The 27,462-nt window shown below is 36.7% G+C and overlaps 1 protein-coding gene across 4 annotated transcripts in view; it reads left to right on the plus strand.

Annotated features, from left to right (window-relative positions):
- Positions 1 to 27,462, plus strand: part of NCALD (neurocalcin delta) — a 472,522-nt gene that overhangs the window by 338,307 nt on the left and 106,753 nt on the right. The window contains exon 5 of one of the 4 annotated variants that reach the window (XM_011931444.1): positions 24,324 to 24,379. The exons of 2 other annotated variants lie outside the window; for them this stretch is intronic. The gene's annotated coding sequence lies outside the window, so the exon portion shown is untranslated. Of the gene's footprint in view, positions 1 to 13,155; positions 13,517 to 24,323; positions 24,380 to 27,462 lie in introns of those variants that run through there. One more of the 4 variants, XM_011931422.1, reaches the window with a different exon arrangement.

Here is a 27,462-nt window from a genome sequence, read left to right on the forward strand (position 1 = left end):
CTTTCCAAGGGAGATAATTATATTCCTTGACTGAGAGCTAATGGGAAAAATAGGCCACACTTATGGGCCACATCTTCTCAAGAGAGGAGCTTTTATCAGACTGAGCTGAGGGTTAAGGAAGGACTGGATCTTAATTCAAGTGCTCGAGATCCTAAGTGTTCTTTCAGAGTTTTAGTATATTTTATTGAATAAATGTTTCTTCATTGTCTGTATGCCCTTAGAATGATTATTAGGGACTTTATATATATATGATTTTAAAAAGTATTTTCACAAGTTATACTTAAGTCACTTGGGGAACAGGTCCATGGAGCTTTTCAAAGTGCCACTTCAAAAGTAGAACCTCTGTTTTAACATAAACACATATGTGCATTTTCATTAAATAGTGCTACATGTAAATTTTGATATATTTTTGTCATTCAGTTCAAAATGTTTCTAGGTTGCAGTATACAGGCATGTCTCAGAGATATTGCAAGTTTGATTCCTGGCCACTGTAATAAAGTGAACATTGCAATAAAATGAGTCACACACATTTTTTTGGTTTCTCAATGCATATAAAAGTTATGTTTATACTATACAGTAATCTATGAAGCGTGAAATGGCATTATGTTTTTAAAAGTATATTTTATTATAATTACTTATATATTAATTTATTAATTATACAATAATTAATTATATTATATAATAGATAATGGTTATAAATATTATATATTTAGAAATAATGCATTTTTATAGATTATTGTAATATAAAATATTATTTCTAAAAGTACAAATTTTTAGAAAATAATTTTTCTAAAAATGCTAATAATGCGTTTTCACAGATTACTATAATATAAAAAATTATTTTCTAAAAATTACTAAGGAACAAGTGCTAATCTTTTTGCTAGTGGAGTGTCTTGCCCCAGTGTTGATGGCCGCTGACTGATCAGGCTGGTGATTGCTGAAGGTGGGGTGGCTATGGCAATTTCTTAAAATAAGACAACAGTGAAGTTTTACCATATCGGTTAACTCTTCTTTCATCGTGGATTTCACTGTAGCATGCAGTGCTGTTTGATGGCATTTACCCATAGTAGAAAATTGGAGTCAATCCTCTCAAACCTTACTGCTGCTTTGTCAGTATACTTTATGTAATATTCTGAATCTTTTATTGTCATTCAACAACATTCACAGCATCTTCACCAGAAGTAGATTCCATCTCAAGAAACCACTTTCATCTGCAGTTACCTTCTCCACTGAAGTCTTCAACCCCTACAGGAAGTCATCCATGAGGGTTAGACTCAGCTTCTCCCAAACTCCTGTTAAAGTTGATATTTTGGCCTCCTCCCATGAATCATGAATGTTCTTAATGTCATCTAGAGTAATTAATCTTATCCAGAAGGTTTTCAGTTTACTTTGCCCAGATCCACCAGAGGAATCACTATCTATATACTTTAAGAGCTATGGTCTTATGAAATATGCTTTTTAAATAATAAGACTTGAAAGTTGAAATTACTTCTTGATCCGTGGGCTGCAGAATGGATATTGTGTTACCAGGCATGAAAACCACATTAATCTCCTTGTATATCTCCATCAGCTCTTGAGTGACCAGGTGCATTGTCAATTACCAGTAATATTTTGAAAGGGATCTTTTTTTCTGAGCAGTAGGTCTCAACAGTGGGCTTAACACAGTCAGTAACCCATGCTGTAAACAGATGTACTGTGATCCAGGCTTTGTTATTCTGTTTATGGAGCACAGGCAGAGTAGATTTAGCATAATTCTTAAGAGCCCTACAATTTTTTGGAATGGTAAATGAGCACTGACTTCAAGTTAAACTTAACTCTTGCATTATCCCCTAACAAAAGAGTCAACCTGTTTTTTAAATCCTTGAAGCCAGCCATTGACTTCTCTCTAGCTATGAAATTTCTAGATGGCAACTTCTTCCAGTCGAAGGTGATTTCATCCTCATTGAAAATCTGTTTTTAAGTGTAGTCACCTTCATCAATGATCTTAGCTAAATCTTCTGCATAACTTGCTGCAGCTTCTCCATCAACACATGCTGCTTCATCTTGTGCTTTTATGTTATTGAGATGGCTTCTTTCCTTAAACTTCATGAACCTTTGCTAGCCTCACAGTTTTATTCTGCATTTTCTTCACCTCTCTCAGCCTTTATAGAATTGAAGAGAGTTAGGGACTGGCTTAAGAACAGACTTTGGCTTAAGAAAATGTTGTGGTTGATTTGATCTTCTCTCCAGGCTACTAAAACTTTCTACATATGAACATAAAGCTGCTTTGCTTTTTTTTTTTTTAATCATTCATATCTTCACTGTAGTAGTATTTTAAATTTCCTTCAAGATCTTTTTCTTTGCAGTAGAGTTGGCTGTTTGGCACAAGAGGCTTAGTTTTCAGCCTGTCTTGGCTTTCAACATGCTTTTCTCACTAAGTCTAATCATTTCTAGATTTTAATTTAAAGTGAGAGACAGGCAGCTCTTCCTTTCACTTGAACACTTAGAGGTCATTGTAGGATTATTAATTGGCCTAATTTAACATTGCTGTATCTTGAGGAATAGACAAGCTCAAGGGGAGGGAGAGAGATGAAGGAAGGCCAATCAATGGAGCAAGCAGTCAGAACACACACATCCATCAATTAAGTTTTTCATCTTTTATGGGCATGGTTTGTGGTGCCCCAAAACAATTACAAAAGTAATGTCAAAGATTACTGATTACTGATCACCATAACAGATGAAAAAATGTTTAAAAACATTGCAAGAATTACCCAATGTGATACAGAGATACTATCTGAGCTCATACTGTTGGAAAAACAGTACTGCTAGCCTTGCTTGATACAGGTTTGCCACAAACCTTCAGTGTGTAAAGATCACAGTATGTGTGAAGCACAGTAAAGCAAAGCACAATAAGATGAAGTGTGCCTGTAAATCATACCGCCATGGCTTTAACCCATGGACGATTGAGAAATGCATTGTTTAATTTCCATTCAGGGATTTTCTATTTGTCTTTCTAATATTGATTCCTAGCTTTAATCCACTGTTTACAAAGAGTATTCTCTGTGATTTCAGTCATTTATAATGTGTCAAGACCTTACTTGTGGCCCAGCATGTAGCCAATTTTGGCGAATACATTTGAAAAAAAGATGTGTATTTTGCAATTGTTGAGGTCACCAGTTTTCAAATATTGACTAATATATTAATTGGATCAAATTGGTTAATTTTATAATTTAAATCTATATTTCTACTTTTTTCTGCTGGTTGTATAAGTTACCGAGAAAGATGTTTTAAATTAAGACTATGATTGTGATTTTTAAAATTTATCTTGATGCTATTAAATGTGTGCATATTTGGAAAGGTAAATTATGAAGTATTTATATCTTTAGTAGTATTTTTTGCTTATATTTCTATAAAGTACTATTTCTATAAAGTACTCTTTCTCTTTCTTTCTCTCTTTCTTTCTTTCTTTCTTTCTTTCCTCCTTCCTTCCTTCCTCTTTCCTTTCCCTTTCTCCTTTCTTTTCCTTTCCTTTCCTTTCTTTCCTTCATCCTTTCTCTTTCCTTCTTTCTTTTCTTTCCTTCCTCCTCTGCCCTCCCCTCCCCTCCCCTTGTCTCCCCCTCCCATCCCCACCTCTTCTCTCCTCCACAACCATAGCTCACTGCTGCGTCAACTTCCTGGGTTCAAGTGATCCTCTTGCCTCAGCCTCTAGTAGCTATAAAGTATTATGTATTGACAGTAATATTGCTATACCAGCTTTGTCTTGGTAGAGTTTGTATGATATATATGTATTTATCTTTTTACTTCTAGCCTTTCTGTACTCTTGATTTCAAAGTGTGTCTCTTGTATACAGCAAAGAATTACAATATACCTATTAATACAGTATTATGTTTATTTTCTTTTAATTGCAATATTTGGTCAGTTTATATATTATGGTAATTATTGATATGTTTAAGATTACATCTTTAATCTTATCATTTCTATTATCTTATTATTTATTGTTCTTTTTTCCTCTTTTCTTCTTTTGGGAATCAAGTAATTTTTAGAATTATTTTTTCTGCTCTATTAGCTTATTAGCTATATGTTCTTTAGTTTTTTTTTGTTTGTTTCTTTTTTAAGTAGTTACTGCAAGGATTACATTGCACCTAATAAGGGACTATTTGTACTTATACAAGAATTCTAGAGTCTTAGGACACTTTAATTCTATTCATCTCTTTTACTTTTGTGCTAATATTCTATATTTGAAATCTACATTTATTTTATATCCCACACAACATTCTAATTTTATAAAATTAGTATTTCTTTAGTGTTATCTATATATTTTCCCTTTTTATATGTCTATGTTTCCATCTGGAATCATTTTTCTTATACCTAAACAACTCTTGAGAAATTTGGTATAATTCTGTTGGAATTAATTCTCTCTGTTTTTCACTGAAAATATCTTATCTCACCTTCACTGAAAAAATTCTACTTAAACTTTTATCTTGAAATAAATGTAGATTCACATACAGTTGTAAGAATAATACAGAGCGTACCCATATGCCTTTTACCCATTTTCTTCCAAAGGTAACATCTTGCAAAACTGCAGTACAAAATTACAATCAGGATATTGATACTGATACAGTCAAGATACAGAAGTTGTCCGGCACACAAGCATCCTACTTGCTGCTCTTTACAGCCAGGGCACTTTCCTGGCTTCCCTACCTGCTCCTTAACCCCTTGCAACTACTCATCTATTTTTTATTTCGATAATTTTGTCATATCAAGAATGTTATGGAAGTGGATTTATACAGTGTGTGAACTTTTGAGACTTGTTTTTCTGCTCTGTAAAATTCTCTGGATATTCATGCTGGCTTTTGTATGCATAAGTAGTTCATTCAATTTTAGTACTAAGTAGTATTCCATCATATGGATATAGTACAGTTCGTTTACTCATTCCCCCACCCAAAGCCTCTGGATGGTTCCCAGTTCTTGGCTGTCATAAAGCTAGCTGCTACAAACAAGCAGGTTCAGGTTTTTGTGTTAGCCTGTCTTCATTTCTCTGAAATGTCCAAGTGCAATTGCTGAGTTGCATGATAGTAACTTGTTAAATTTTTCAAAGAAACTCTCCAGTTGTTTTTCACAGTAACTTTATCAGTTAAGTTTCTCTGCCTCCTTGCTGGCATTTGGTAGTGTCACTATTTTTTATTTTAGCTGTTCTGATCTCATTATGGTTTTAACTTGAATTTCCCTAATGGTTAATGATGTTGAAAAACCTTTTTGGACTTGTCATCTGTGTATATTCTTTGATAAAATGTCTCTTCATGTCTTTTGTCCATCCTTTAGTTGGATTGTGTGTTTTACTGTTGAGTTTTGAGAGTTCTTTATATATCCTAGATATGAGTCCTTTGTCAGATATTTGATTCGCAAATATTTCCCCTGCAGCCTGTAGCTTGTCTTTTCATCTTCTTAACAGGTCCTTGTGTATACTATCAATTACTTATTTTATAGATTATGATTTTGGTATTGTTCCAGTACCATATGTTGAAAAAAATATTCTTCTTCCATTGAATTGCCTTTGTAGATTTGTCAAAAATCCATTGGTCATATTTAGGTGGTGAGCTATTGGGTTCTCCATTCTGTTCCATTGATGTACATGTCTGCCCCTATGCCAATATCCCACAGTCTTGATAGTCGTAGCTATATAATATGTTCAAAAATCAGCTAGAGTGATGTCTTCCATTTTATTCCTTTTTTTCAAAATCATTTAAGCTATTTCCTTTCTTTTTCGATATAAATTTCAGAATAATTGTGTATATATCTGTAACAAATCTTGCTGAGATTTTGATTAGAATTGTGTTAATTCTGTAAATCAGTTAGAGGTTAGTTGATGTCTTTGGTATGTTGAATCTTTCAATCTATAAACATGGCATCTGTCTCCATTTATTTGAACCTTTGATTTCTTCCATTGGCATTTTGTAGTTTTCAGAATACAAGTTCTGTGCCTGTTTTGTTAGATTTATACTTATTTCATCTGGTTTTGAGCAATTATAAATGGCACTGTATTTTAAAATTCAGTCTCTCCATGTTCATTACTGGTGTAGAGAAATACAATTGGTTTTCAGGTTTATCTTGTATCCTGCGATCTTTTCAAACTCAGCTATTAGTTACAGGAAGTTTTGTTTGTTTGTTTGGCAGATTCCTTGGGGTTTCCTATAAGACAGTCGTATCATCCACCAATGAAACAATTTTATTTCTTCTTTTCCAACCTGTATGCCTTTCATTTCTTTTCCTCACCTTATTGAAATGGCTAGAACTTTTGGCATGTTGTTGAATCAGTGGTGAGAGTGCACATCCTTACCTGGTTCCTAATCTTAAGAAGAAAACATTTACTCTTTCACTATTAAGTATAAAATTAGTTGTAGACTTTTGGTAGATACTTTTTATCAAGATAAGGACATTCCTCTCATTCTCATTTTTCTGTGAGTTTTTATTATGAATGGGTATTGAATTTCTTCTAGGACTTTGAAGACATAAATATTAGTTTTTTTTTTATAGTCCTATGGGTCTCAGAAGCTCTGTTTCTTACTTTATTTAATTTATTTTTTACAGTCTGTAGTCTTCCTGGGAACAGAAGACACTCCAGATTCTCACATTCTTTTTTTTGAGACAGTGTTGCTCTGTGGCCAGGCTGGAGTGCAGTGGCATGATCTCGGCTCACTGCTACCTGCGCCTCGCAGGTTCAAGTGATTCTCCTGCCTCAGCCTCTGGATTAGCTGGGACTACAGGTGCCCGCCACCATACCCAGCTAATTTTTGTATTTTTAGTAGAGACAAGGTTTCACCATGTTGGCCAGGATGGTCTCAATCTCTTGACCTCATAATCTGCCCACTTCGGCCACCCAAAGGGCTAGGATTACAGGCGTAAGCCACCATACTTGGCCTCCACATTCATTTTTAAAGAACATTTTCTCTGTATATATAATACAAAATTTGCACTTTTTCCTTTTGTCATTTCAAAGTTCATTATTCCATTATCTTCTAGATTTGACAGTTTCTGTTGAAAAGTCTTTTGTTGCTCCTTTGAAGTCAATGTGGTGTTTTATCTTGCTGTTTTTAAACTTTTTGGCATTGTCTTCAGTTTTTAGCAGGTTGATCATGAGGTTTCTAGATGTGATTTTATTTGTAGTTATATATCCTTTTGGGGGTATATACAACTTTTTAAATCTGTTGTTTTGTGTTGTAAACCCCAAACATTTGAGACAGGTCTCAGTTAATTCAGAAAGTTTATTTTGCCAAGTCACGCATGCCCATGACACAGCCTCAGGAAGTCCTGACGACACGTGCCCAAGGACATCAGGGCACAGCTTAGTTTTATACATTTTAGGGAGACATGAGACATCAATCAATATATGTAAGAAGTACATTGGTTCCATCCAGAAAGGCGGGGACAACTCGAAGTAGGGAGGGGCTTCCAGGTCACAGGTAGGGGAGAGACAAATGGTCGCATTCTTTTGAGTTTTTGATAAGCCTTTCCAAAGGGGTCAGTCAGAAAATGCATCTATCTCAGTGAGCAAAGGGATGGCTTTGAATAGAATGGGAGACAGGTTTGGCTTGAGCATTTTCTAGCTTGAATTTTCCTTTTAGATTGTGATTTTGGGGGCCCAAGATATTTTCCTTTCACAGTGTCTTTTTGTAAGTTTTGAAAATTTCTTTATTCTCTTCAAATATTGCTTATTCTTTATGTTCCTATTCTCTCGTCTTTCAAATTCACGTTAGCTTTTCATCATATTCCAATGTCTCTTACATTTTTCTGTATTTTCTATTCTTCTTATCATGCTTCAGTCTAGATATTGTCTGCTGATCTGTCTCTTTCATTAGTTTTTTCTTTTTATGTATGTTCTCTGCTCTTAAACTCATCTATTGTACTTTTACTTTCCGTTGTATTTTTTAGTTATTTAATTTTAATATTTTCCTTTTTTATAAATTTCATTTTTGTGTGAGAATTCTCCAGTTTGCCATCTATTTCCTTGAAAATACAAATTAGAGTTATTTTAAAGTCCCTGTCTGATGACTACAGAAAATGAATAACTTATGAGTCTACCTATATTGCCTATTTTCTCCTCAGAGATTTTGGTCAATTAGACCTATTTCCTGGCATGCTTAGTGATTTTGGATTGAATTGAAAATGATGTATGAAAAATGTTAGGGGTTCTGGAAAATGTCATCTTTCTTTAAAAAGGGTTGATTTTTTTGGAAGGTAGTCAGAAAGGGGGCAAATTATCTTGATCCAGTTAGGGAGTGTAATGATTCTAGGGTGGATCCTGGCTTTTGTGAAGGCTCCTCTATTTCCTGTTTTTCACTTCTTCTAGGACTTAACCTTTCAGTTTTGAGATGTGAAAACTTAGGTTTACCAGGTTCCAACTCCTTGGAGGATCTGAACTGTAATTTTGGTTTCCCTGGCACTACACAGCTGCCAAACTCTGCCATTCTGTTTTAGCCTCTTTGCTGCATTTCATGTTTCACTTCTTGTCCTCTTGTCTCATGCCATTTAGGAATTGGGAAATGCTTCAAGGGGAAAACAGTACAGATTGTTGGAATGTCTTCTCTGTGATTCCATTTTTTTCTCTCTCTCTACAATCTCGGTCCCTCAAGTCTTGAATATTTTTAAATATTTGTACTCCAATTTTTATCTCTTCAGCTTCTGAGAATGATAAAAACCCCACACCACTTAAGAATCATCCAATAGTTTAAGAAGAAAAGCAGTGGGAAATGCAGAGTCTATATCTCAGTGCTTCACTAAATGTTTGTATCTTCCCCAAATTCCTATGTTGAAACCCTAACCCACAAAGTGATGGTATTAGGAGGTGGGCCCTTTTGGGAGGTTATCAGATCATAAGGGTAGTGCCCTCATAAATGGGATAAATTTCCTTATAAAAGAGGCCCTAAATAGCTATCTTGGTCCTGTGTGCCCATCCTACCATGTGAAGACTCAGCTTGAAGGTGCCATTCAGGAACCAGGAAATGGGCTCTCACCAGAGACCACATCTGTAGGAGCCTTGATCTTGGACTTCCCAACCTCCAGAACTGTGAGACATACATTTCTGTTGTTTATAAGCTACTTAGTTAATGATATTTTGTTATAGCAGTCCAAATGGAATAAGACATTCAATATATTTTCCTTTTATCTGAGACCCTGGCACTTAAAATTTTTGCTGCCTCTGCCACTCTTTGATGTCTTCCAGCCATAAAAAACAATCTAGCTTTTGTTGTTATTTCAGTGAGAGTATTGAACACATGCTACTTCATCATAGTGGGAAACAGATGACCCAAATCACCCAAACCTGTGCATTCTAAATATTGCTTCAGCAAAGACTATAGTTTAGGCATAGTTTTATTCAGGGCATTTTCTCTAGTTTACTTTGCCCATTTTCCTTGATTCAAATTTTTCTGACTAGATTCTTTTCTTGCCATAGAACTCCTTAGGCCAAAGATAGATTAAGATCTTTCGAGTTCCAAGATGAAGAAAAGATAAGTTGGCCTTCTCCCTTTCACAAAAAATTTAAAAATAAAAACAACCCTACCTTGTAAAATAAACATGAGAAATAATTCAATTTTTTCTAAAAACATATCAAATGTAAGTTATTTCCAAAATTTTACAGAACTAAGCTTCTTGAGTATAAATCCTGGCCCTGCTATGTAGTAGGTAAGCAAATTACTTAATCTCTGTCTTCAGTTTCTTCAGTTGTGAAATATGGAATAGGGCCTGCCTCATAGGGTTATTATAGTAAATGATGTAATAAATGTATAATACTTAGAAAAATATTCCACATGTAGTAAGCACTCAATTAATGTCAGTTAGTGTAAAAGATTTTCCAACATCAACAGCAAGAACCATTAAATACGTCCACATATAACTTACATGTACTCATAATAAATATTTATGATTTAGTAGGGTTAAGTTTGATTTACTTGGAGCCATGCAGTTTTAGAAAAGTTTATGACAACTCAGTATTTTTGTTCTTTCTTTTTTCTTCTTTGCCTTTTTTTGAAATTGGGGGTTGGAGAGAGGCTCTCTTCCCTATTAGTAGGAAGAAAAAGGAACCATTTCTTTCTACTCTTCAACATTTATTTCCCAATAGTTGAGTCATTCAACATGGATTGAGGACTCACTGTGTTCTGGGCTGTGTGCTAACTGTAGTGTTGTACAGATGAATAAGATTTCATCCTTTCCCTGAAGATCTTTGTAGGCTTATCAGAGTCAGACAGATAAACAAGAAATGACATACACACTTGAGCCATCTACCCTGTGGCAAGGTGTCAGAATTTTATAATATATTAACTTTATTATCCTCCAAACAACCTTAAGATGTAGGCACTGCAGCTTAGAGGACTTAAGTAACTTGTTCAAGGTCCAACCATAAAAAAGAAGAAATTTGAACCCGGTAGCTCTAAACAGTAGGTCCAGGCCTGCCCACTAACGTTAAGACAGAGGAGACAGCAACATCCCTACCTACAAACATTGACAAAAGACTGGTTAGAATTGCATGACCCAAACCACCTGTTAGTTCAGGTGTGTGAGCCCAGGTCAGACTGCTTATTTAGTGGCATTTACCAGTTATTTCTGGCAAAGTGGTCAAACTAATAATAGGCAGCCTTGACATTCTTACGAAGAGTGAAAAATAAGATGCAGAACTATTTTTGAATGGGTATTTTTAAATTTGGTGAACCATTTTCACCTTTAAAAAAATGACTTGTCAATTAGAAAATAAAATGGCACATATTCTCTTCAGTGTAGTGGGCTGTGATTGGAGAAAGCTCTCATGTATTTCCTATGATATGTTCAACTACATTTGGGTTAATTAACCAAATTGGTAGAAATCTGAGCTCCAAAGAGATCATCATCATGCCTTCAACCTCACAGAAGACTGGTAGCTTCCTTCACTCTAAGAGGAAACTCTAAACCTAGGTAGTTTGCAAAGGAAAATGAGTAGGTAGGCAAATTACTTAATCTCTCTCTTCAGTTTCTGGTTGAAGCATGTTGTAGAAAAAAGGACTACATGCACCCACTTTTCATTTTGAAGGTCAGTTCACTGGAATTTTTATTTTTTTTCAAGATGAAGTCTCACTCTGTCGCCCAGGCTGGAGTGCAGTGGCATGATCTTAGCTCACTGCAGCCTCTACCTCCCGGGTTCAAGCGATTCTCCTGCCTCAGCCTCCTGAGTAGCTGGGACTACAGGCATGTGCCACCACGCCTAACTACTTTTTGTATTTTTAGCAGACACAGGGTTTCACTGTGTTAGCCAGGATGGTCTCAATCTCCTGACCTTGTGATCCACCAGCCTCAGCCTCCCAAAGTGCTGGGATTACAGGCATGAGCCACCATGCCCAGCCAGTTCACGGAATATATTAAATAGTGATGAGCTGAAGCCCGAGACAGCATAAAGTATACTTAGTCTTAAAATGCTAGACCAGTCAAAATAAAAGTGTTGTTTTTTTGCTAATTTTCAAATTAATCCGTTTAAAGTCCTGAATTTGAGGCATTTTTTTTTTTTTTTTTAGAACTGAGAACTTCTTATTTCAGAAGACATCACCTCTTAGCAGAATGTGGCACTGCAGTTTTTCTCTCTTAAATGCTAAAGCTGCATAAAGAGGAGGAAGAGTTGATTAGGCAGCCATGGATTAGAGCCAGAGAGACGGTAAATTAAGCAGCTCAGAGAACATGGGTCCCAGGAAAGCTAGAAGGGTATGTTTCTCTGCCTCTTCCCATTCCCTCATTACTATAATGTGCATTTCTGAACATAAAAGCAGAACAATAATTGGAACAAATTGTTAGTTTATGAATTGTGGCTGTTGGTGAAATCTGCTAGTGAGGCTTTAGGTAGACATTGAATTCCATTGTCCTCATTCAAACAGGTAAGTTCCCAACTGTCATTAGTCTGAAATTAAAGTAGGAAAGTTCTTTATAATTTGATTTCAGTTTTGCAGTGCTGCAGCTAATCACATCAGGAAAATAACTTTTTAAATAAACATCTATCTTTTCTCCCAATTAGGGTTGGGAATAAAGGAAGATGAAAAGGAGGATGGAATAGGAAGGTTATATGACCAAGCGGTTTGAACATTAGTCTTATTATTAAAGAAGCAATGTCTGATTCTACTAAAGAAATTTCATTCTTTTACAGTGACACAAATGTAATCTGCCTGGCTGCCTTAGGTTTCATTTATATTGTGTAGCACCCCAGAGCTACTCTTATTTGTTTAGTTATTTATTATTTTTTTAAGAAACAGAATAGAAGTCCTTATAAGCCTAGCATGTAAAGGTCTTTAGGGTTTTGAGGACAGTCTCCTCTTCCCTGCCTTTTAACTCCTTGTCCTTTGTTTGGGCATACATTTTCTGAATGTCTTTTTCAGAGTACCTTCCTGTGAGTTTCACTGATTTTGTTTAATTGGCTTCCCATTAATTAAGAAGGAGAATTAACTAGGAAATAGGCACGTGTGCAGAGTTAAAAGTAAGCCAGGGTGGTCCTAAAGGAAATAAAGCTAATGTTAGAAAACATGTGAGATAACCCTTTTATTCTGTGGCTCTGGGCTTTCATTACCTGGCCCCTGTTTACTCAATGTTGAGTCCCAGCAAAGGGGTATGGATGAGAGGACTCAAGAGTAGAGGGTTTGGCACCCATATGGTCCCAAAGCAAAGTTTGCAGCTTACTCACATGGTTATTTTAAAGTAACACTGCTTTGAGACTCCTTTGGTCATCATTTTTGCCTATCCATTTTACAGTACAGGAATCCTGAATTTATGTTATCTGATGTCTACATCCTACTTGGTATCAGGATCATTAGACGATCTCATCTGTCTCTGAGCCATCACCCACTGTTTTTTATTTTTCTTTCCGTCACAAGCGTGGTCTCAGTATATCTATGTATATTCTGATATAGTTTTTAAAATACATTTTCTTCCACCGCCTCCCCCTGAGCTTCTATTTTTATATATTTGCTTGCACATAAGTTTAATTGGCTAAGAAAACTACTCCAGAATTTTTCAGTTTCTTTCCTTTTGTTATAGAGAAAGAGAAAGAGACATGCTTCATGCTGGTGATAGTGAAACAAATGAGAACTTCAGGGTGGCATGTATTTTCCTGCAAGTAACTGTAGAGAAAAGACACCAAAACCTTACAGAGGAAAGTTGTAGGCATGCTGGAGTCACAGCTTCGGGGCTGAGGTTGTCGGGGAGCTGTCCGTGATGGTTCTATGGTGTGTGTGTACACACATACTCTCTCTGTCTCACACACACACACACACACACACCACAGTGACAGATGACCTATTGAAATAATTTCAGAGCCGGTCTGTGGTTGCTACGACAACCAATGATCTCTTGGCTTTCATCTGGCCATGTGACAGGGACTTTGACGTCAGCTAGAGGCAGAGTCTGTGGCTGAGTCCACACAGTCAAAGGCTTGTGAGAATCTGGTGGATGCTGGACCTTGCTGCTGCTGCTACTGCTGTTTCCAGGGGCTGCAGAGCATGGACTGTTAAATCTTGCACTTCTTCTGAGTGAGGTAATTAGTTTGCTTTATATACAATAGTTAGACGTTTTTATAGCTCATTGTGGTTTTCCCCTCTCTCTTACCTCCTACAAGTTTGTATTCATGAGCAATTATTGTTGTACCAAGGGGAAAATGTGAAGCAGCTTCTAGTTGTGAATTTCAGGCAGGTTCTCTGGAATTTGGTTAAATTTGGATTAATGTTCTGTGAAGTAGGTTAAAATATAATCGCCTTGCAAGCTCCACACTTGCTAACATAACATTATGTAGACGTACGGATTTTGCAGCTTGAGCCAAATATTCTCTCTTGAATTCCAGGAATCCTCCCTTCAGTATTGTTTTGGGTTTAAAAACTCCAGCATAGCCTTGCAATGTGTTTCTAACTTTTCTTTTAACAATTGCTACTCAATTCTGAATCAGCCTAAAATAGTTTGGAATTGGTTTCTATCTTGTTTGCAGCATTCATATTTAGCAACAATAGGAACCACGGGAAATAACATAACTGAAATAAAAGTTGGGATTTTGCTTATAAATAAGACCTTTGGTGTTCTGAAAGTACCAGGAAAAATTGTCAACAGCTTCCTGTTTAGAGAGAAATAATCGGGAATATGCCAAGGAAGTTGGGGTGGAACCTTTTACATGTGTGCATGCAATTGCTCTTTGGTTGTTAGAGCAAAGTGCATATTTCCAGTATCCTCCCCTGAAAATTCAGCTGTGAAGAGAATGGCATGAGATGGTCTTTGCTAAGGAGTCATGTAAGCTGTTGTTACTTTTTAAAATCATCATAATTACCTAAAGAAGAAAACAACAGCCCTCAAACAAAATGTGTCATTGATACACGTTCTACTTTAACTCAAACACAGATAGAAGTGATCACTCACAATTTGCTCTGGATCTTAAATGAATAATTTGATAACTGTGATTAATAAGAATTTTATCTTTATTCCTATAATACTATATACTACAAATTGTTTTCTTCGTATTGTAGTTCCTTTCCTTCCCAAGTTTAGTAATTTCAGATTTTCTTTCATGACATACAGGTTGAATTGTTGTGGAGCTTGTAATTTAAAGAATATCTGTAGTACTGAAGTTAGCCAAAGTCTAAATTTATAACCAGGTGTCTAAATCTTACAAGTTTAACAGAAAAAGGGGCAAATTTTAGAGCACTCCATGTAATACAGCTAGTATTTTAAGTAGTAGAAAAAACTGGTTGAACTGTATATATGAATACTGTATATTAACAGTGTGTGAATTATACCCTAATTTAGTGCAAGAATATATTGTTTTAATTTTTATGTTCTTTATTAGTTTCAGAATTCTAATAGCATTTATTTTACTCTTGGAGGTGAAAATTTTGAACAGAATTTAGCTACAGTAATAAGAGAATAACTGTGGGTATATCAATAATTTCTCAATAGCTTTCAATGAGTGAATAATAATTTAACTTGCTGGCATTTGACATGTCTATTTTTGGTCAGAGTCTCCATGGAGGATTTTCCAAAAGTCTAATGTGCTTTCATTCCAGGCACATCTACAGAAACATAATCTCATCATTTAATTGATCTCAAAATTATAATAACCCAGAGGCCATATTCTTAACACCCCTAGAAAAATGATAATTTATATGTAACATTTCAGTTGAGCAAGGATAAGACCAGTAGCACTGTCATTTAACAGCACTATCTTCAACGAGGTACACTTTGACATTTACTTCTTTTACTCGAAATGTGGAATTACCATTATAGTTTTTCCAGGTAGCAGAGATTTTCTTGGTGCTGTCTCTATGATGTTTTAAATTAAAGTCTTATAATAATTGTATTCAATGCCCTTTCAAAATAGACTGCATTTTAGCAGTATGAAATATAAGAAAATAATTCAATGTTGATGGCAAAAATCTCAGTGATGAAGTTTATCACTAAAAGAAAACAACCTATGCTGTGAAAGCAGAGATGCTCTAGAATCTACAGGTCTTTTCCTATAGGAAAATAAGAGAAAAAAAGACTCGCATCAGAATGATTTATTTACAGCATTGAGACTATGTTGATTTCAAGGTCATGTTTGTTGCAGCTTCAAAAGATGCTGGCAAGGAACGAGTTACTCTAGAAACCTGGCTGTTGCATTATTAAATATTTTGTGTATAGTTTCGGGCATTCTTAACCTTTTTGGTGCCAAGCCTGGTGAAGCCTATGTACTTTTCTCAGAATTATGCTTTTACATGCATAAAATAAAGTATGCAGGGTTACAAATCAAACCACTTTCATTCATTGAAAAACGTCAATTAAAGTTTACAAAATTGTGATACATGTTTTGTTAGTAACACATTATTAAATAATACAAACTAACAGCAGTTATAATAACTACCATAATTTTGAAGTAGTGGTGAGCATAAAAGATATTTCAGGATATCTACAACAACTGTAAAATGAAGTGAAAATATCTGTGATTTCTCTTGGCAACAATATCACGGGTGCTGTGGTTTGTGGCCTACATTTTAATTGAAGGAAATACTAAATTTCAGTTTGAGGTTAGTGAAACTGAAGATGTAATTTTTTCCCAATCGAGTTCCCCAGGCCCTCTTGAATTTTATCCACCCCCGAGTCCATTGATATGTACGTTAGTGATGCCAAAAGGTGATAGAACAGCACTGGACAAAACCCATCCCCCCATTTCCACATTCAGGTCCACTGCGTCGGATTTATTCTTTGAGTGTGTGAATTTTGCAATGTTCTCTAAATTCTGCATGAAAAGGAGTAATATGTTTTTATAGCTACCAAACTGTAACTTTCTTTTATTTTCTTCCGTGAGATCCATTAACAGTCTTATGTTCCCTGGATTGGGAAACCCTTGCCTGGTTAGACAGGGGTTAAGAGGAAAACCCGTAGTGTTAGTACAAGTTATGTGAGTTAAAACCATGGGCCACAGTAGTAAGACTATAACTATTTACAAAAGAGCCTTTATCCACTCACAGAAGATAAGCAAGTAGTACTTCGATGAAGAATGCTGGATGTTATACGAGATTGTAGCTAAAGAAATACTCTAGAAGGTACTTCATGTGCTCATAACATTTGAAGCAAGCGTTAAAGAACGTATGTGGCTTTCCAGCTTAATGGAAAGCACATACATGTGTGAATTGATCAATTGTCATGTTAATTCCAGCTACTCAAGAGAGAGCCCTAAAGGTTTATCTGACAGAGGTCTCTAGGATGAGGCATGTTTGAAATTAAAGCCGGAAGTGGAGACACTTCCCAAGTATCTGAATGCAGAACCTTATTGGCCTTATTGGATATTTAAGACCAACACAAGGGGTGTTAATAGTATTGTTTAGTGTGACTTATGTAATTGTCTCATTCTACATGTTTCTTTAAATGTGCAGAAAATAGTGCCTGATCTTCCTCTCCAAACCAACAGCATAACTTTGCAGTTGGTCAGCTACCGTCACAGCTCCTACGTTCAGAACGTCCAGAGTCATCCTTTCTATGACATCAGCACCCACTGTCTCCGCGTAAGAGAATGGGAGCTATGACATTTTGCACAAGCTGTTCTTTAAACTCAATCCAAATCCCTCGCATTTGAAATAGAAGCTTAGCAATTTGTCTTTGTGTGTTCTCAAAGGAATTACGAAAGAGATGTTCTCAAACGTTTCTTATTCTTTGGATTAGAAAAGAACACTTGCCTTGGAAGCTTTTAGTCTCTGTAGCAACTTGATAAAGAAACTTGGAAAAAGTTTAAAATCTCTGACTCCAGGCTGTACTGTTTGCTTCTCAATGCCAGGTGTTTGAAACTTTTCAAAAAGGAATGTGCCATTATTTTTCACAAAATCCACGTGTGTTTAACTGGTGCTTCATGATGGAAATCTAACTAGAAATAGCATTCCAAAATGCAGTATTTTTTATTGTTTCCAGAAGTGATGCCATAAAAGTTAATGCCCACTAAGATTTTGAAATAAAAATTATATGATAAATATTGAAATTCACTGCAGCCAAACTAAAAACAGTCTGCCCTTTTTATCTCAGTAGTGAACTTTAGGGGGTTTGTTGCACGTATTTTCATAAGTGCCTTTAAATAAAGACACAACATCCCTTTAAAATTTAGTAACCAGAATATTCTCAGGTCACAATGCAGTTTTATATTTGATTTGTAGGAAAGAAATCTCTAACCTGAAAGACATTCCAGCTGTTGCCTGTGTTGATGGGAGGATTCTTCACATTTTCTGAATCTCTCCCAGTGACTGCAGGAAGACCAAAGGTTGCACATTGCTTTTATGCAAGAATGAATTTTTTTAAAAGATGATTCTGGATTTTGTTTGCTTTAATGAATTTAAGCCCTATCTATTAGAGGTAAATGTCAAGAAAACTGCTGTGTTTTTTGGCTCTGGTGACTCCCACAGACTTTGATGTGATTCATGTAACTCAAACCATGATCACCTTTGTGACGACCATATTTACGATAGCGTTGGAGATCAAAAATAGCATCTTACAAGAGTTTCCCCATCCTATACCTTCCCACGTCTTACCGTGGATCATGTGCAGCACAGTCACTCAACTGGCAAACATTTATTAACTGACTACTGCATTCACAGTATTATAGTAGGCATATGAGGTCCTCCCTGATGGAATCCTCAAGTGAGATATGCCACTGGCGTGGAGAACCCAAGTGCCTTTATGGAACCTGGCTCTTGTTTGCTTGAGCTTTTATTCAACCATTCAATCTTTCATGCATTCAGCAAATTTTGAGCACATACTAGGTGTCAGGCATTGAGCTAGACCCCAGAGTTGCTATGAGGTACAAGACAGGGCAGGTGCCTTCCATCACGGAACATGCAGTCTAACTATATAGAGAACTTGCCCAGAGACCTGTATGTACCATTAACGGGGATTCTCTTTCCCACAGCCACACTGGCCACTGCAGTCCAAAAGAGAATTTTAAAAGGAAACGGTACAAAACAGAACATCAAAACAAAACAGACAAACAACCTGGGAACCATTAGGTTTTACACCAGAGTGAAACCCCAGAAGAGACATTCTGCAGCTGGTGAACAGCCGGCCTCATTTGTGAGCAATCTGTTCCCATCCGTGTCAGGGATTCCAGGTCGGTGTGCTCAGTCCTATTCCCAGTTGGCCAGAGGCTATTTGTCCTCTAGTTCAGAAGACAAATGAGCCTGGTAGCAACTGACCTAGAGAATATTTTTTTTTATGCAAATACCCTGTTTCATGCAAATAATGAAAACCATTGCATTTTATGAAAAGTCTTTAAATTAGTGATATTTCCAAAAATATCTCTACCGTCTTCCCTGTACTAACCCAGTCAGGACAGGGTCACTGCTGTAATTAACAGCCCCCAGTCTTAATGGTATAATCCAATATTGTTCATTTTTCAGTCACCCAGAAAGCAGGATTGGGAGAAGGGCTCTGCTCCACACAGTCCTCCAGGGACTCAGGCTCCTTCTATCTAGTTAAACTGATCAGGGGCCTGTTTCTACCACTTGCTAGTGATATTCTGGGCAAGTTACTTAAGTCACAGTTTTCTTATGTGAATAATATTAGGGCCTCCCTCTTGGATTTTTGAGTCAACTTACTTGGCATAGAAACTGACAGGTATTAGGTACTCAATCATGTGAACTGTTATTATTAATCTTCTACTTCTGGTAGTGCTGCCACCACCATCCCCCAAGGAGGCAGGAAGAATCCGTCAGAATTGGAAGAGTATTATAATAATAGCTAACATTTAGGAAGCTAGATAGTCTTCAAAGTTATTTTCAAAATAACTATTTTTTAACAACATTCCAGTTTTATAAGTGAGGAAATTGAGGCACTGAGAGCTTAAATTGTTGAGTGTCACACAAGTATATAATAGAGCTCTAGGCATTTGGCTCCAGAGTCCTGGCTCTTTATTCACTATGCTCTATTGCCTTTCAACTTGGAATATACAGCAGAGCCTCAAGTACTGTCATTTTGTTCAACATCATTTTCTTGTAATGTTAATGAGAAAAAAGAATTGGTTTTGTTGTCAATGATGTTGTGAGGACTTACTATTATATATTGTATTTTCCCCAGAATTAATGTTAAATGTTGTGGCAGATTGTATTCAAAAATAACCTTACAATTGAATCCATTACCACATTAAAAACATTTTTTTTCAGAGATGGGGTTTCACTCTGTTGCCCAGGCTGAAGTGCAGCGGTGTAATCATAGCTCACTGTGACCTCGAACCTGGGCTCACGCAATCCTCCCACCTCAGCTGCTTGAGTAGCCAGGACTATAGGCATATGCCACCATGCTCAGCTAAATTTTTGTTTTTATTTTTATAGAGATGGGGTCTCGCAATGTTGCCCAGGCTGGTCTTGAATTCCTGTCCTCAAGAGATCCTGCCTACCTTGGCTTCCCAAAGGGCTGAGATTACAGGTGTGAGCCACTGCATTGTCACATGTTCTTCTAGAATCTTGCTCCTCTCCATCAGGAGGTGAAGTCTATTGACCCTCCCTTTGAACCTAAATGGGCTTATGATTGGTCCAACTGATAGAGTACAGTGGAAATAATGCTAGGTGACTTCCAAGGATAGATCAGAAAAAGAACACAATTTTTTTCTCTCTGGCTATTCTTTTTCTTCTTGACATTTTTCCTTAGAATCCAGTCACCATATTGTAGGAAATCCAGACCACATAGAGAGGCCAAGAGTAGGTATTTCAGCCAGCATCTCTTGCTAAAGTCTCAGCCAACATCCAGCATCAACTGGCAGGCATGTGAGGGCAAGCTGTCAGATGACTCCAGGCCAGGTCGTCAGGTCTTCCTTTCCCCTCCCGATGCCAGGGAATCATCCCTGCTGAGCTCTGCCCCAAGTTGCAGTTTCATGAACAAAATGAAAGTTGTTATTGTTTTAAGCCCATAACATTTGAGGTGTAGGGAGGTAATTTCTTAGGCGGTCAGAGTAACTGGAACATTGGGGTAATTGGAAATGAGTGAAATGCCTGTGGAGAGGGCTAAACTTCAGGTACATATGGATTATTAAATAGACTTTTGCGATTTGGCCTAACCTAACCTAATTTCCGGAGGAAAATGTATTTCTGTTACCAAACAAATTGCAAACGAGCTTTTGGAAATTTGGAACAATGTCCTACATGTTAATGCTGTTACAGGTTCTAGGAAAGGATCTGGGCTACACTGAGGCCAGACTGCATGCCTTAGCAAGATCCCGCTCATTGGCCCCCACTGACTGGGTCCCTCCCTGCAGGAGAGTGCAGTGTGGATGGCAGTACTCGTGCCATCTGTCCTAGACCATTGCTCAGTCCTCCTTGTCCACCTTTGTCTCCCTCTCCCATACCTACTCTGTCTAAATTGCTGCCTACTTTTCTATTGTTAGAACCTGTTGTCTCTTTGACACTCTCTTTTGGCCCATTTCCTATGCTTCTAGGGCAATTTTTCTGCTCTACTGGTTTGTAGTAAAGCTAGGGTATTCACCTTAGCCAGGTAAAATTTAGCTAATTCAACAAAATCTTATGCCTCTTAACAAAGTTGCCAAAATGACAGCTGTCCCATTGGCCTGTGGCTCCGTGTGTTGGTCAAAGCTAGCATTTGAAATCCTTGATGTGGTCCTTGTGTCCTTACTCAAAGAGGCATCCCTTTCCCTTCTGCTGTAGAGAAATCAATGCCCCAACTCTCTTCTCACTTATTTAAATTTCACCCCATCCTAATAGTTTACTCCTCTTCCCTTAAGAAGGCTGTCATTCATTTATTCATTCAGCATTTGTTAACTCTGTACAGTGAGCCCTAGAGTTGAGTGCCTGTGAAAATATTCCTTTCATGTCCAAGGACTGCTAAGGTTTCTCCAGTTGTTCCTCATTTGCTTACCATAGACACAGGGCAGATATGGTGCAATCACCCAGACTTTTCAATAACCAGGATATGTCCCACCTCGTCCAAGATGTTTCAGCTAAGTAGGATACTACAAGAGTAATATAGGACCAGCCAGTCATTGAAAAGGTGACAGTCTAGTTAGGAAGGCTGGATGGCATCTGCAGTTGAGGGCCAGAGCTACGTCTTCTACCCTGTCTTCAACTTCCCACAGTGCCCAGCATCATGCTGGACATACAGTGCCTCCTCTTTATATCTCCGTTAGGTGATTAGTGAATAGATTAACCCCAGAGGATATATGACATTGAGATGACTTTGGAGAGGAAGTGAGTTTTGAGTTGGGCCTAAAGGATGGAGAGCATCTGGCATGAGGAACAAAAGTGGAAGGATAATCCTTCATCAAGAAGCATGATGAAGACATCCTAGTGACAGAAATAGGACACTTCCCCACCTGGAATCAAGAACATGGTTGGGAAAAGGAAAAAAATGTATAATCTATATGGTGGGTCCATGGAGGATCTAGGATTTATCCACTTAAGCTGGATTCAATCTGATAGACACTAGGAAGCTGGGGAAAGCCAGGAGCAGGGAAGTGATGTACATGTTAAGTGGGGTGAGAATATTTTAGTGACTCTGTTTCTTTACACAGCTCATTTAAATCCCTGAATATGTGTTAAGTTAGGGGTTCCCTTTTTGTCCGCTTTTCTCATAGAAACGTTTTAACTTTTTAAATTTTAAAAAATGTGAATTCTCTTTTGCCCTCTGTATGGTGTGAGTAGCCATTTTAACTTTAGCTGGGTTATATCCATAGACAGAGCTGTGTAACTTCATAGTTTTAAACATATAACCTTCTACTCATCAAAATCATACTCATATAAATTCCAAACCAAATGAACAAGTCAAGCCTTTAAAACATTTTCTATAAAACTATACTATAATGAGCATATAATGAAAATTGATATAAATATATATTATATATAATTATAGATATTATATGTATTATATATATATATACACTGAAACCCCTGGGACATTGCACCATTATTCTGAACAATCTTTGAATCATGTCACCAATGAAAAATTAAATTGTGTTCAGTGAGATTTTATTCGTAAGTTGTGAGTGCATTGCGTTACATCTGAAATCTTTGAATACTGACCATCAATATATGTGTCTGGCAACTATCAGAATGTTCTTAACCAGAGTATGCCATCTTTAAGAAAAATATTATAAATTATACATGCAAAAAGTATATATAATATATATGTACAATACAAAGAATAATAGAAAATAAATCCCTGGGTAGCCAATAAAAACAGCATCTGTTCATCCTTCTAGTGAAGTGTAATGCATTGATATCGATGATAATTTCACTCCAGCAGCACACAGATTAGTACCGTCCCTAAAGTCCAATACCAGAGGAAATTGAATCAGTGATGTATATTGTAACTCTTTGATCACATAAAGATTTTAAACCAGTTGAGTCATGTATTTCAGTCTCTGATGGTGAATGAAAGGTATGTTTTCCACTTACAAAACGTCACTTCCTATTGCTGCTGGCAGTTGTGAAGGTTTGGAAATTGGTTTTTGTGTCCAGAGGCCTTTGTCCAAAGGTCATTGCCCATGTTGTGCTTTTTGTCCCCTCCCAGCTATTTAGGAGGGAATGGTCAGGGAACCCTTGGTGAACCCTGTGCTCCTGTACAAACCCAACTGCCAGGAGTATTAAAGCAAACCATTCTCTCTCTCAGGGTGTGTGTGTGTGTGTGTGTGTGTGTATATATATATATATATGTATATTCAGAATATATTTCACAAATAGAAGCTATTTAACCATTAAAGATGCAATATTTGGTCCAAATTCCACTTTATAAAAGAAATTGTCATTAGATCTGTTTGTGCCCACCTTGAAAAATGTTGATCAAATTCCAGTTTTTAAAGGCCAATCTGTTACTATTTAGAAATAGAACTCTCTTTCTCCTCAGACTGTCAAGACAGACTATGGATCAGAGCCAAGACTATACTGTTAATGAACCAAGAGTTCATTAACTGTTCCATCAGCATCCTCATCAGGAGGAGTATTTTGTTCGAGTCACAAAAGGCACAAAACTTAGTTATGCTAGAGGTTAACTGAAAGGCACTGATTTTGAAATACTGCAAAAAAAAGAAAGTTTTCACTGAAATCATGTTATATCTTGCCTGGATTTAAAATTAACGGACTTTTTTATTGTGGTAAAATATGCATATAAAATTTGCCATTTTAGCTATCTTTATGTGTATGCTTCAGTTCACTAAGTACATTCGCATTGTTGTGCAACCATTACCATTGTACATCTCCAGAGCTTTTTCATCTTCCCAAGCTGAAACTCCATCCATTAAACTCACTTCCTATTCACCCCTTCCCATCAGCCCCTGCCAACCACTGTTCTACTGTTTTTAAACAGGGACATTTTTAGGGAATTTAAAATAAGCCTGCCCTTCCTCTTTCTCTTGCGTAAGCTCTTCAACTAATAAAATATCTGTTAAAAGTCCTAAATTAATTGGAAGTTTCTTAGGTTTAAACACATGGGCAAAATGTACACAAAAAATAAACATCTGTTTCATGAAAGATGTTTTAGACCTACAACATTGGGAATATGTTCTTGATGTTAAAGGAAAGGAGATGGTAGGCTGAAGTGTGTGTTCCAAATCACTTACTTAAACCAGTGCAAGTTTTATATAATCACTCAACTAACCAGCCATTCAACCTGAGAGACTTTCTAGTCCTAGTAATATACTCAGATAGTCTTATGTTAGTCTTCTATTAATATTCATTTGAAATAATTTAAGTATAGAATCAATATCTGTTTATGGTTGAACATTTGGAAAACACAGAAGAATATGAAGAACATCATTCTTCATGTTTTACTGTTTGAAGGTAACAACTACTAATATTTTAAAATTAAAAAGCATTACATTTAATTTTACTTTATTTAAACAGAAGAAAAAGAACTCTGAAATGAACTTGAGAATTTGAACTTCACACAGCTGTTTGAAGTGAGAGTTACTGTTTCTAACTAATTTTAATTTATTAAAAATTAAAGATCAAACTCTAAGAGATTAAGGATTAACTTAAAAATCTAATTGTTTCATAATGAGTACAGGCTTATATTTTTAGTTAATAAAGCTTAGTTAACTGTCTCAGGAAGACAGAAAAAACTGCAGATAATCAAACAAAAATACCCTTGGTTGGGAGAAGGGTTTTTAAAACAGAGTTCAAAACCTACTCCCACCTTCAGGATTGTTCTCTTGGTGAAACTTGTATAAAAAAGGGCAATCTGTAAGGAATATAGTTCATGAAGTCATAAACCGCTTTCAGAAGGAAAACTGAATTGTACAATAGGGAAGCAATTCTTTCCCCCAGTGGGCTAACACTCATGGGAAATGTAGAAGAACTCCCTGCATCTATTGACTCTCCCCTTTGACCAGAGAGGCTTAACTTTGTTTGCTTCTAATACCAGTGTTTTTTATATTCCACAAATTGTTTAAATACATACTATATTTTAGTTTGCTATATTTGGGCCACAATTGCCCTTTGTGTATATTTATTTTTCTAAAGTTTCTACTTATCTTTGTCTTCTCTGACTGACCTGGAGAAACTAAAATTGTCAGTACGTATGTGGCATGTCATAGTTTAATTTCTGATGCTTAATTATTAGTCATGGTAACCTCTTTCTTATTGAAAATGCTCTCCACCAAGCCCTCTGTGCTACCATTTAATGTGGACTAGATTTAATCTCTTCTACTAGAATTTCTTTCCATCACAACTGGATTATTTTCATTGTCTCCACATCTACCCCTTTCTTAGACTCATTTTCAATTTTGCTAGAGCATATTTTTGATTTTTTTCAAAATAACAGAAGAAGGGCTATGTCTTTGTAGATCTTCATTTTGCTCTCATAATTGAAAAAAAGACTCCAAATTACTTTCCATCACAATTTCATGGACTTTGTTTAACTGTCTTCTAGCAACCTGGAAAGCAGATGCAGAGTCTGCTGCCATTTCGATTTTGATTCCTTTATAGGTAGCTCCATCCCCACCCCTCTCCCGTGAACTTTTAGGATTTTCTTGTTGTCCTTGGAGGTAATAAATTTTACCAGGAAGTGTCTGGGTATTTTTTTAATTATTATTCCTCTTCAAGTTTTTTAAATCCAAATATTCAAGGTTTATTCAGCCCAGAAACATATTCTTCTATGATTTATTTGAAGTGTTCATCTTTATTTTCTTTGTTTTCTCCTCTAGTAACTCTTACTTTGGAAAGGATAGTAGGTCTCTTAGCTCTAGGAGATGTTAGGTCTCTTGGATCTCTCTTCTATGGTCTTAACATTTTTCTCGTGTTTTCTTTCTTCCCTTTTATGTGCATTCAGAGGATTTTCTCAATTTTGTCTTCTGGATCTCAAATTTATTTTTGAATCATTTCATCACTGAGCATCTTTGTAAAATCATTTTTTATGTTTATGAATGCAGACTTCTCTCACATATCCCTCAAAGTATTACTTTTTTTTTAAAGTTACCTTCTTTGTCCTTTGTTTCAACTCCATTTCCTTTAGTATCAGATGTTCTGTTGCTCCTCTGGATCCTTCTTTCATATGTTCTAGGTTTTCCTTCAATAACCAGTAACTTTTGACTGGCCCAATCATATTTATAAATGAAGGACTGGGTTGATTTTATTTAAAAATGAAGGGCTGGCTTGACTGGCCCAATCATATTTATGAATGAAAGCTGACTAGTAGAGGTGACTGGAGAGATTTCCTTGGCAATTATGTAGGAATGGTTTTCCACCACACTTCTCTCCATGAATGGAAGGGCTGGCAGTTCCGCTCACAGGAGGCACATGTAACAGTGGGAAACAGACAGGCAAGCCTATGACTGTCCCGACTGCCAGGAATAGGAAGGCTTTATTTTTAGGGATGAACTACTTTTGTGTACTGCCTTTCTGTACAAATCTTAAAGGGGGGTAGAAAGAGATGGAAAACAGCATTCTTCATAGTCTTTTTATTAATTTTCTTGACTGTTCCTTGTCCCTGTGGCTCCAGACCTGAATTCTTCAGGATTCTGTTGAGAAGAACAGCTCTCATCTCTTCACTAGCTCTCTCTAAAATTGATTTTACATTGTGGTTTTTGTTGGCTCAATCCAAACATACCTGTTGGCGATTTTCTAGAAATTTCTTAAAATTTCTGTCTTTTTTTGGTAGATGGTAACTTTTCTTGATTTCCATCCCAGTTCTATGATTTGTTCTTTTTCATACATATTTTCTGTCCCTTAGCTGGAAGTTTTGAAGGAAGAATAGGTAGACTGTCATGTCTAGTCTGCCATCTTGAAGAGAGATTATATTAACATTAGAGTGGCTGCCCCAATGTGCTGATGCATGATTGGCAGGAGGCCATGGCACATGTCTTACCTTTCATGAGACTATTTCTCCTTCTTTCATGGCCCAGACAGCACCCCCAACCCTGACTGACCATATGATCAATATGGATCATTTACATAAGGAGAACAAAGTGAAAACAGATGGGTCACAGGAGCCAATTCCATCCATCAAAACCACAATATCTGCCTCAACCATGTACTGTATCATTCTTCAGGACTCTACTGGGTCCCATTCCTAACTTCCCCAGAGCTCCTGTCAAATACCAACCTAAATTAGACCACTAACCACACAGTTCTACAATTTTCTGTCTGTCTCCTCCATTAATCTGCAAGCTTCCTGAAGGTAAACATGGTGTCTCATTTCATATCTGTATCCTCACTGCACCCCACGAGAACTGGGATTAAGTACCCAAAACAGACTGAATAACTCAGGGACTGAATGAATGAACAAAGAAATGAGCAAGCTTGATGTTCACCTGGGAAACAGGTGTGTTGTCTTTCTTTGCTGATGAGGCTAGTGACCTCCTTTTCAGTCATGCGATGCTTTGGAGAAGGGTGTTTCAGGCAGAAGGAGCAGAATGGATGAAGGCCCAGAGGCAAACTGGAACATGGCTTCTTTGGGGGAGACTGGTGGAAATTGTTCCCAGAGGGTTGTTGATTATTAATTCATCCAAAGAAAATCTCTAACCTCTGTTGGATCCTTTTCTGC

Source organism: Colobus angolensis, unplaced genomic scaffold, assembly GCF_000951035.1.
Source record: "Colobus angolensis palliatus isolate OR3802 unplaced genomic scaffold, Cang.pa_1.0 Scaffold121, whole genome shotgun sequence".
Taxonomy (NCBI): Eukaryota; Metazoa; Chordata; class Mammalia; order Primates; family Cercopithecidae; genus Colobus; species Colobus angolensis.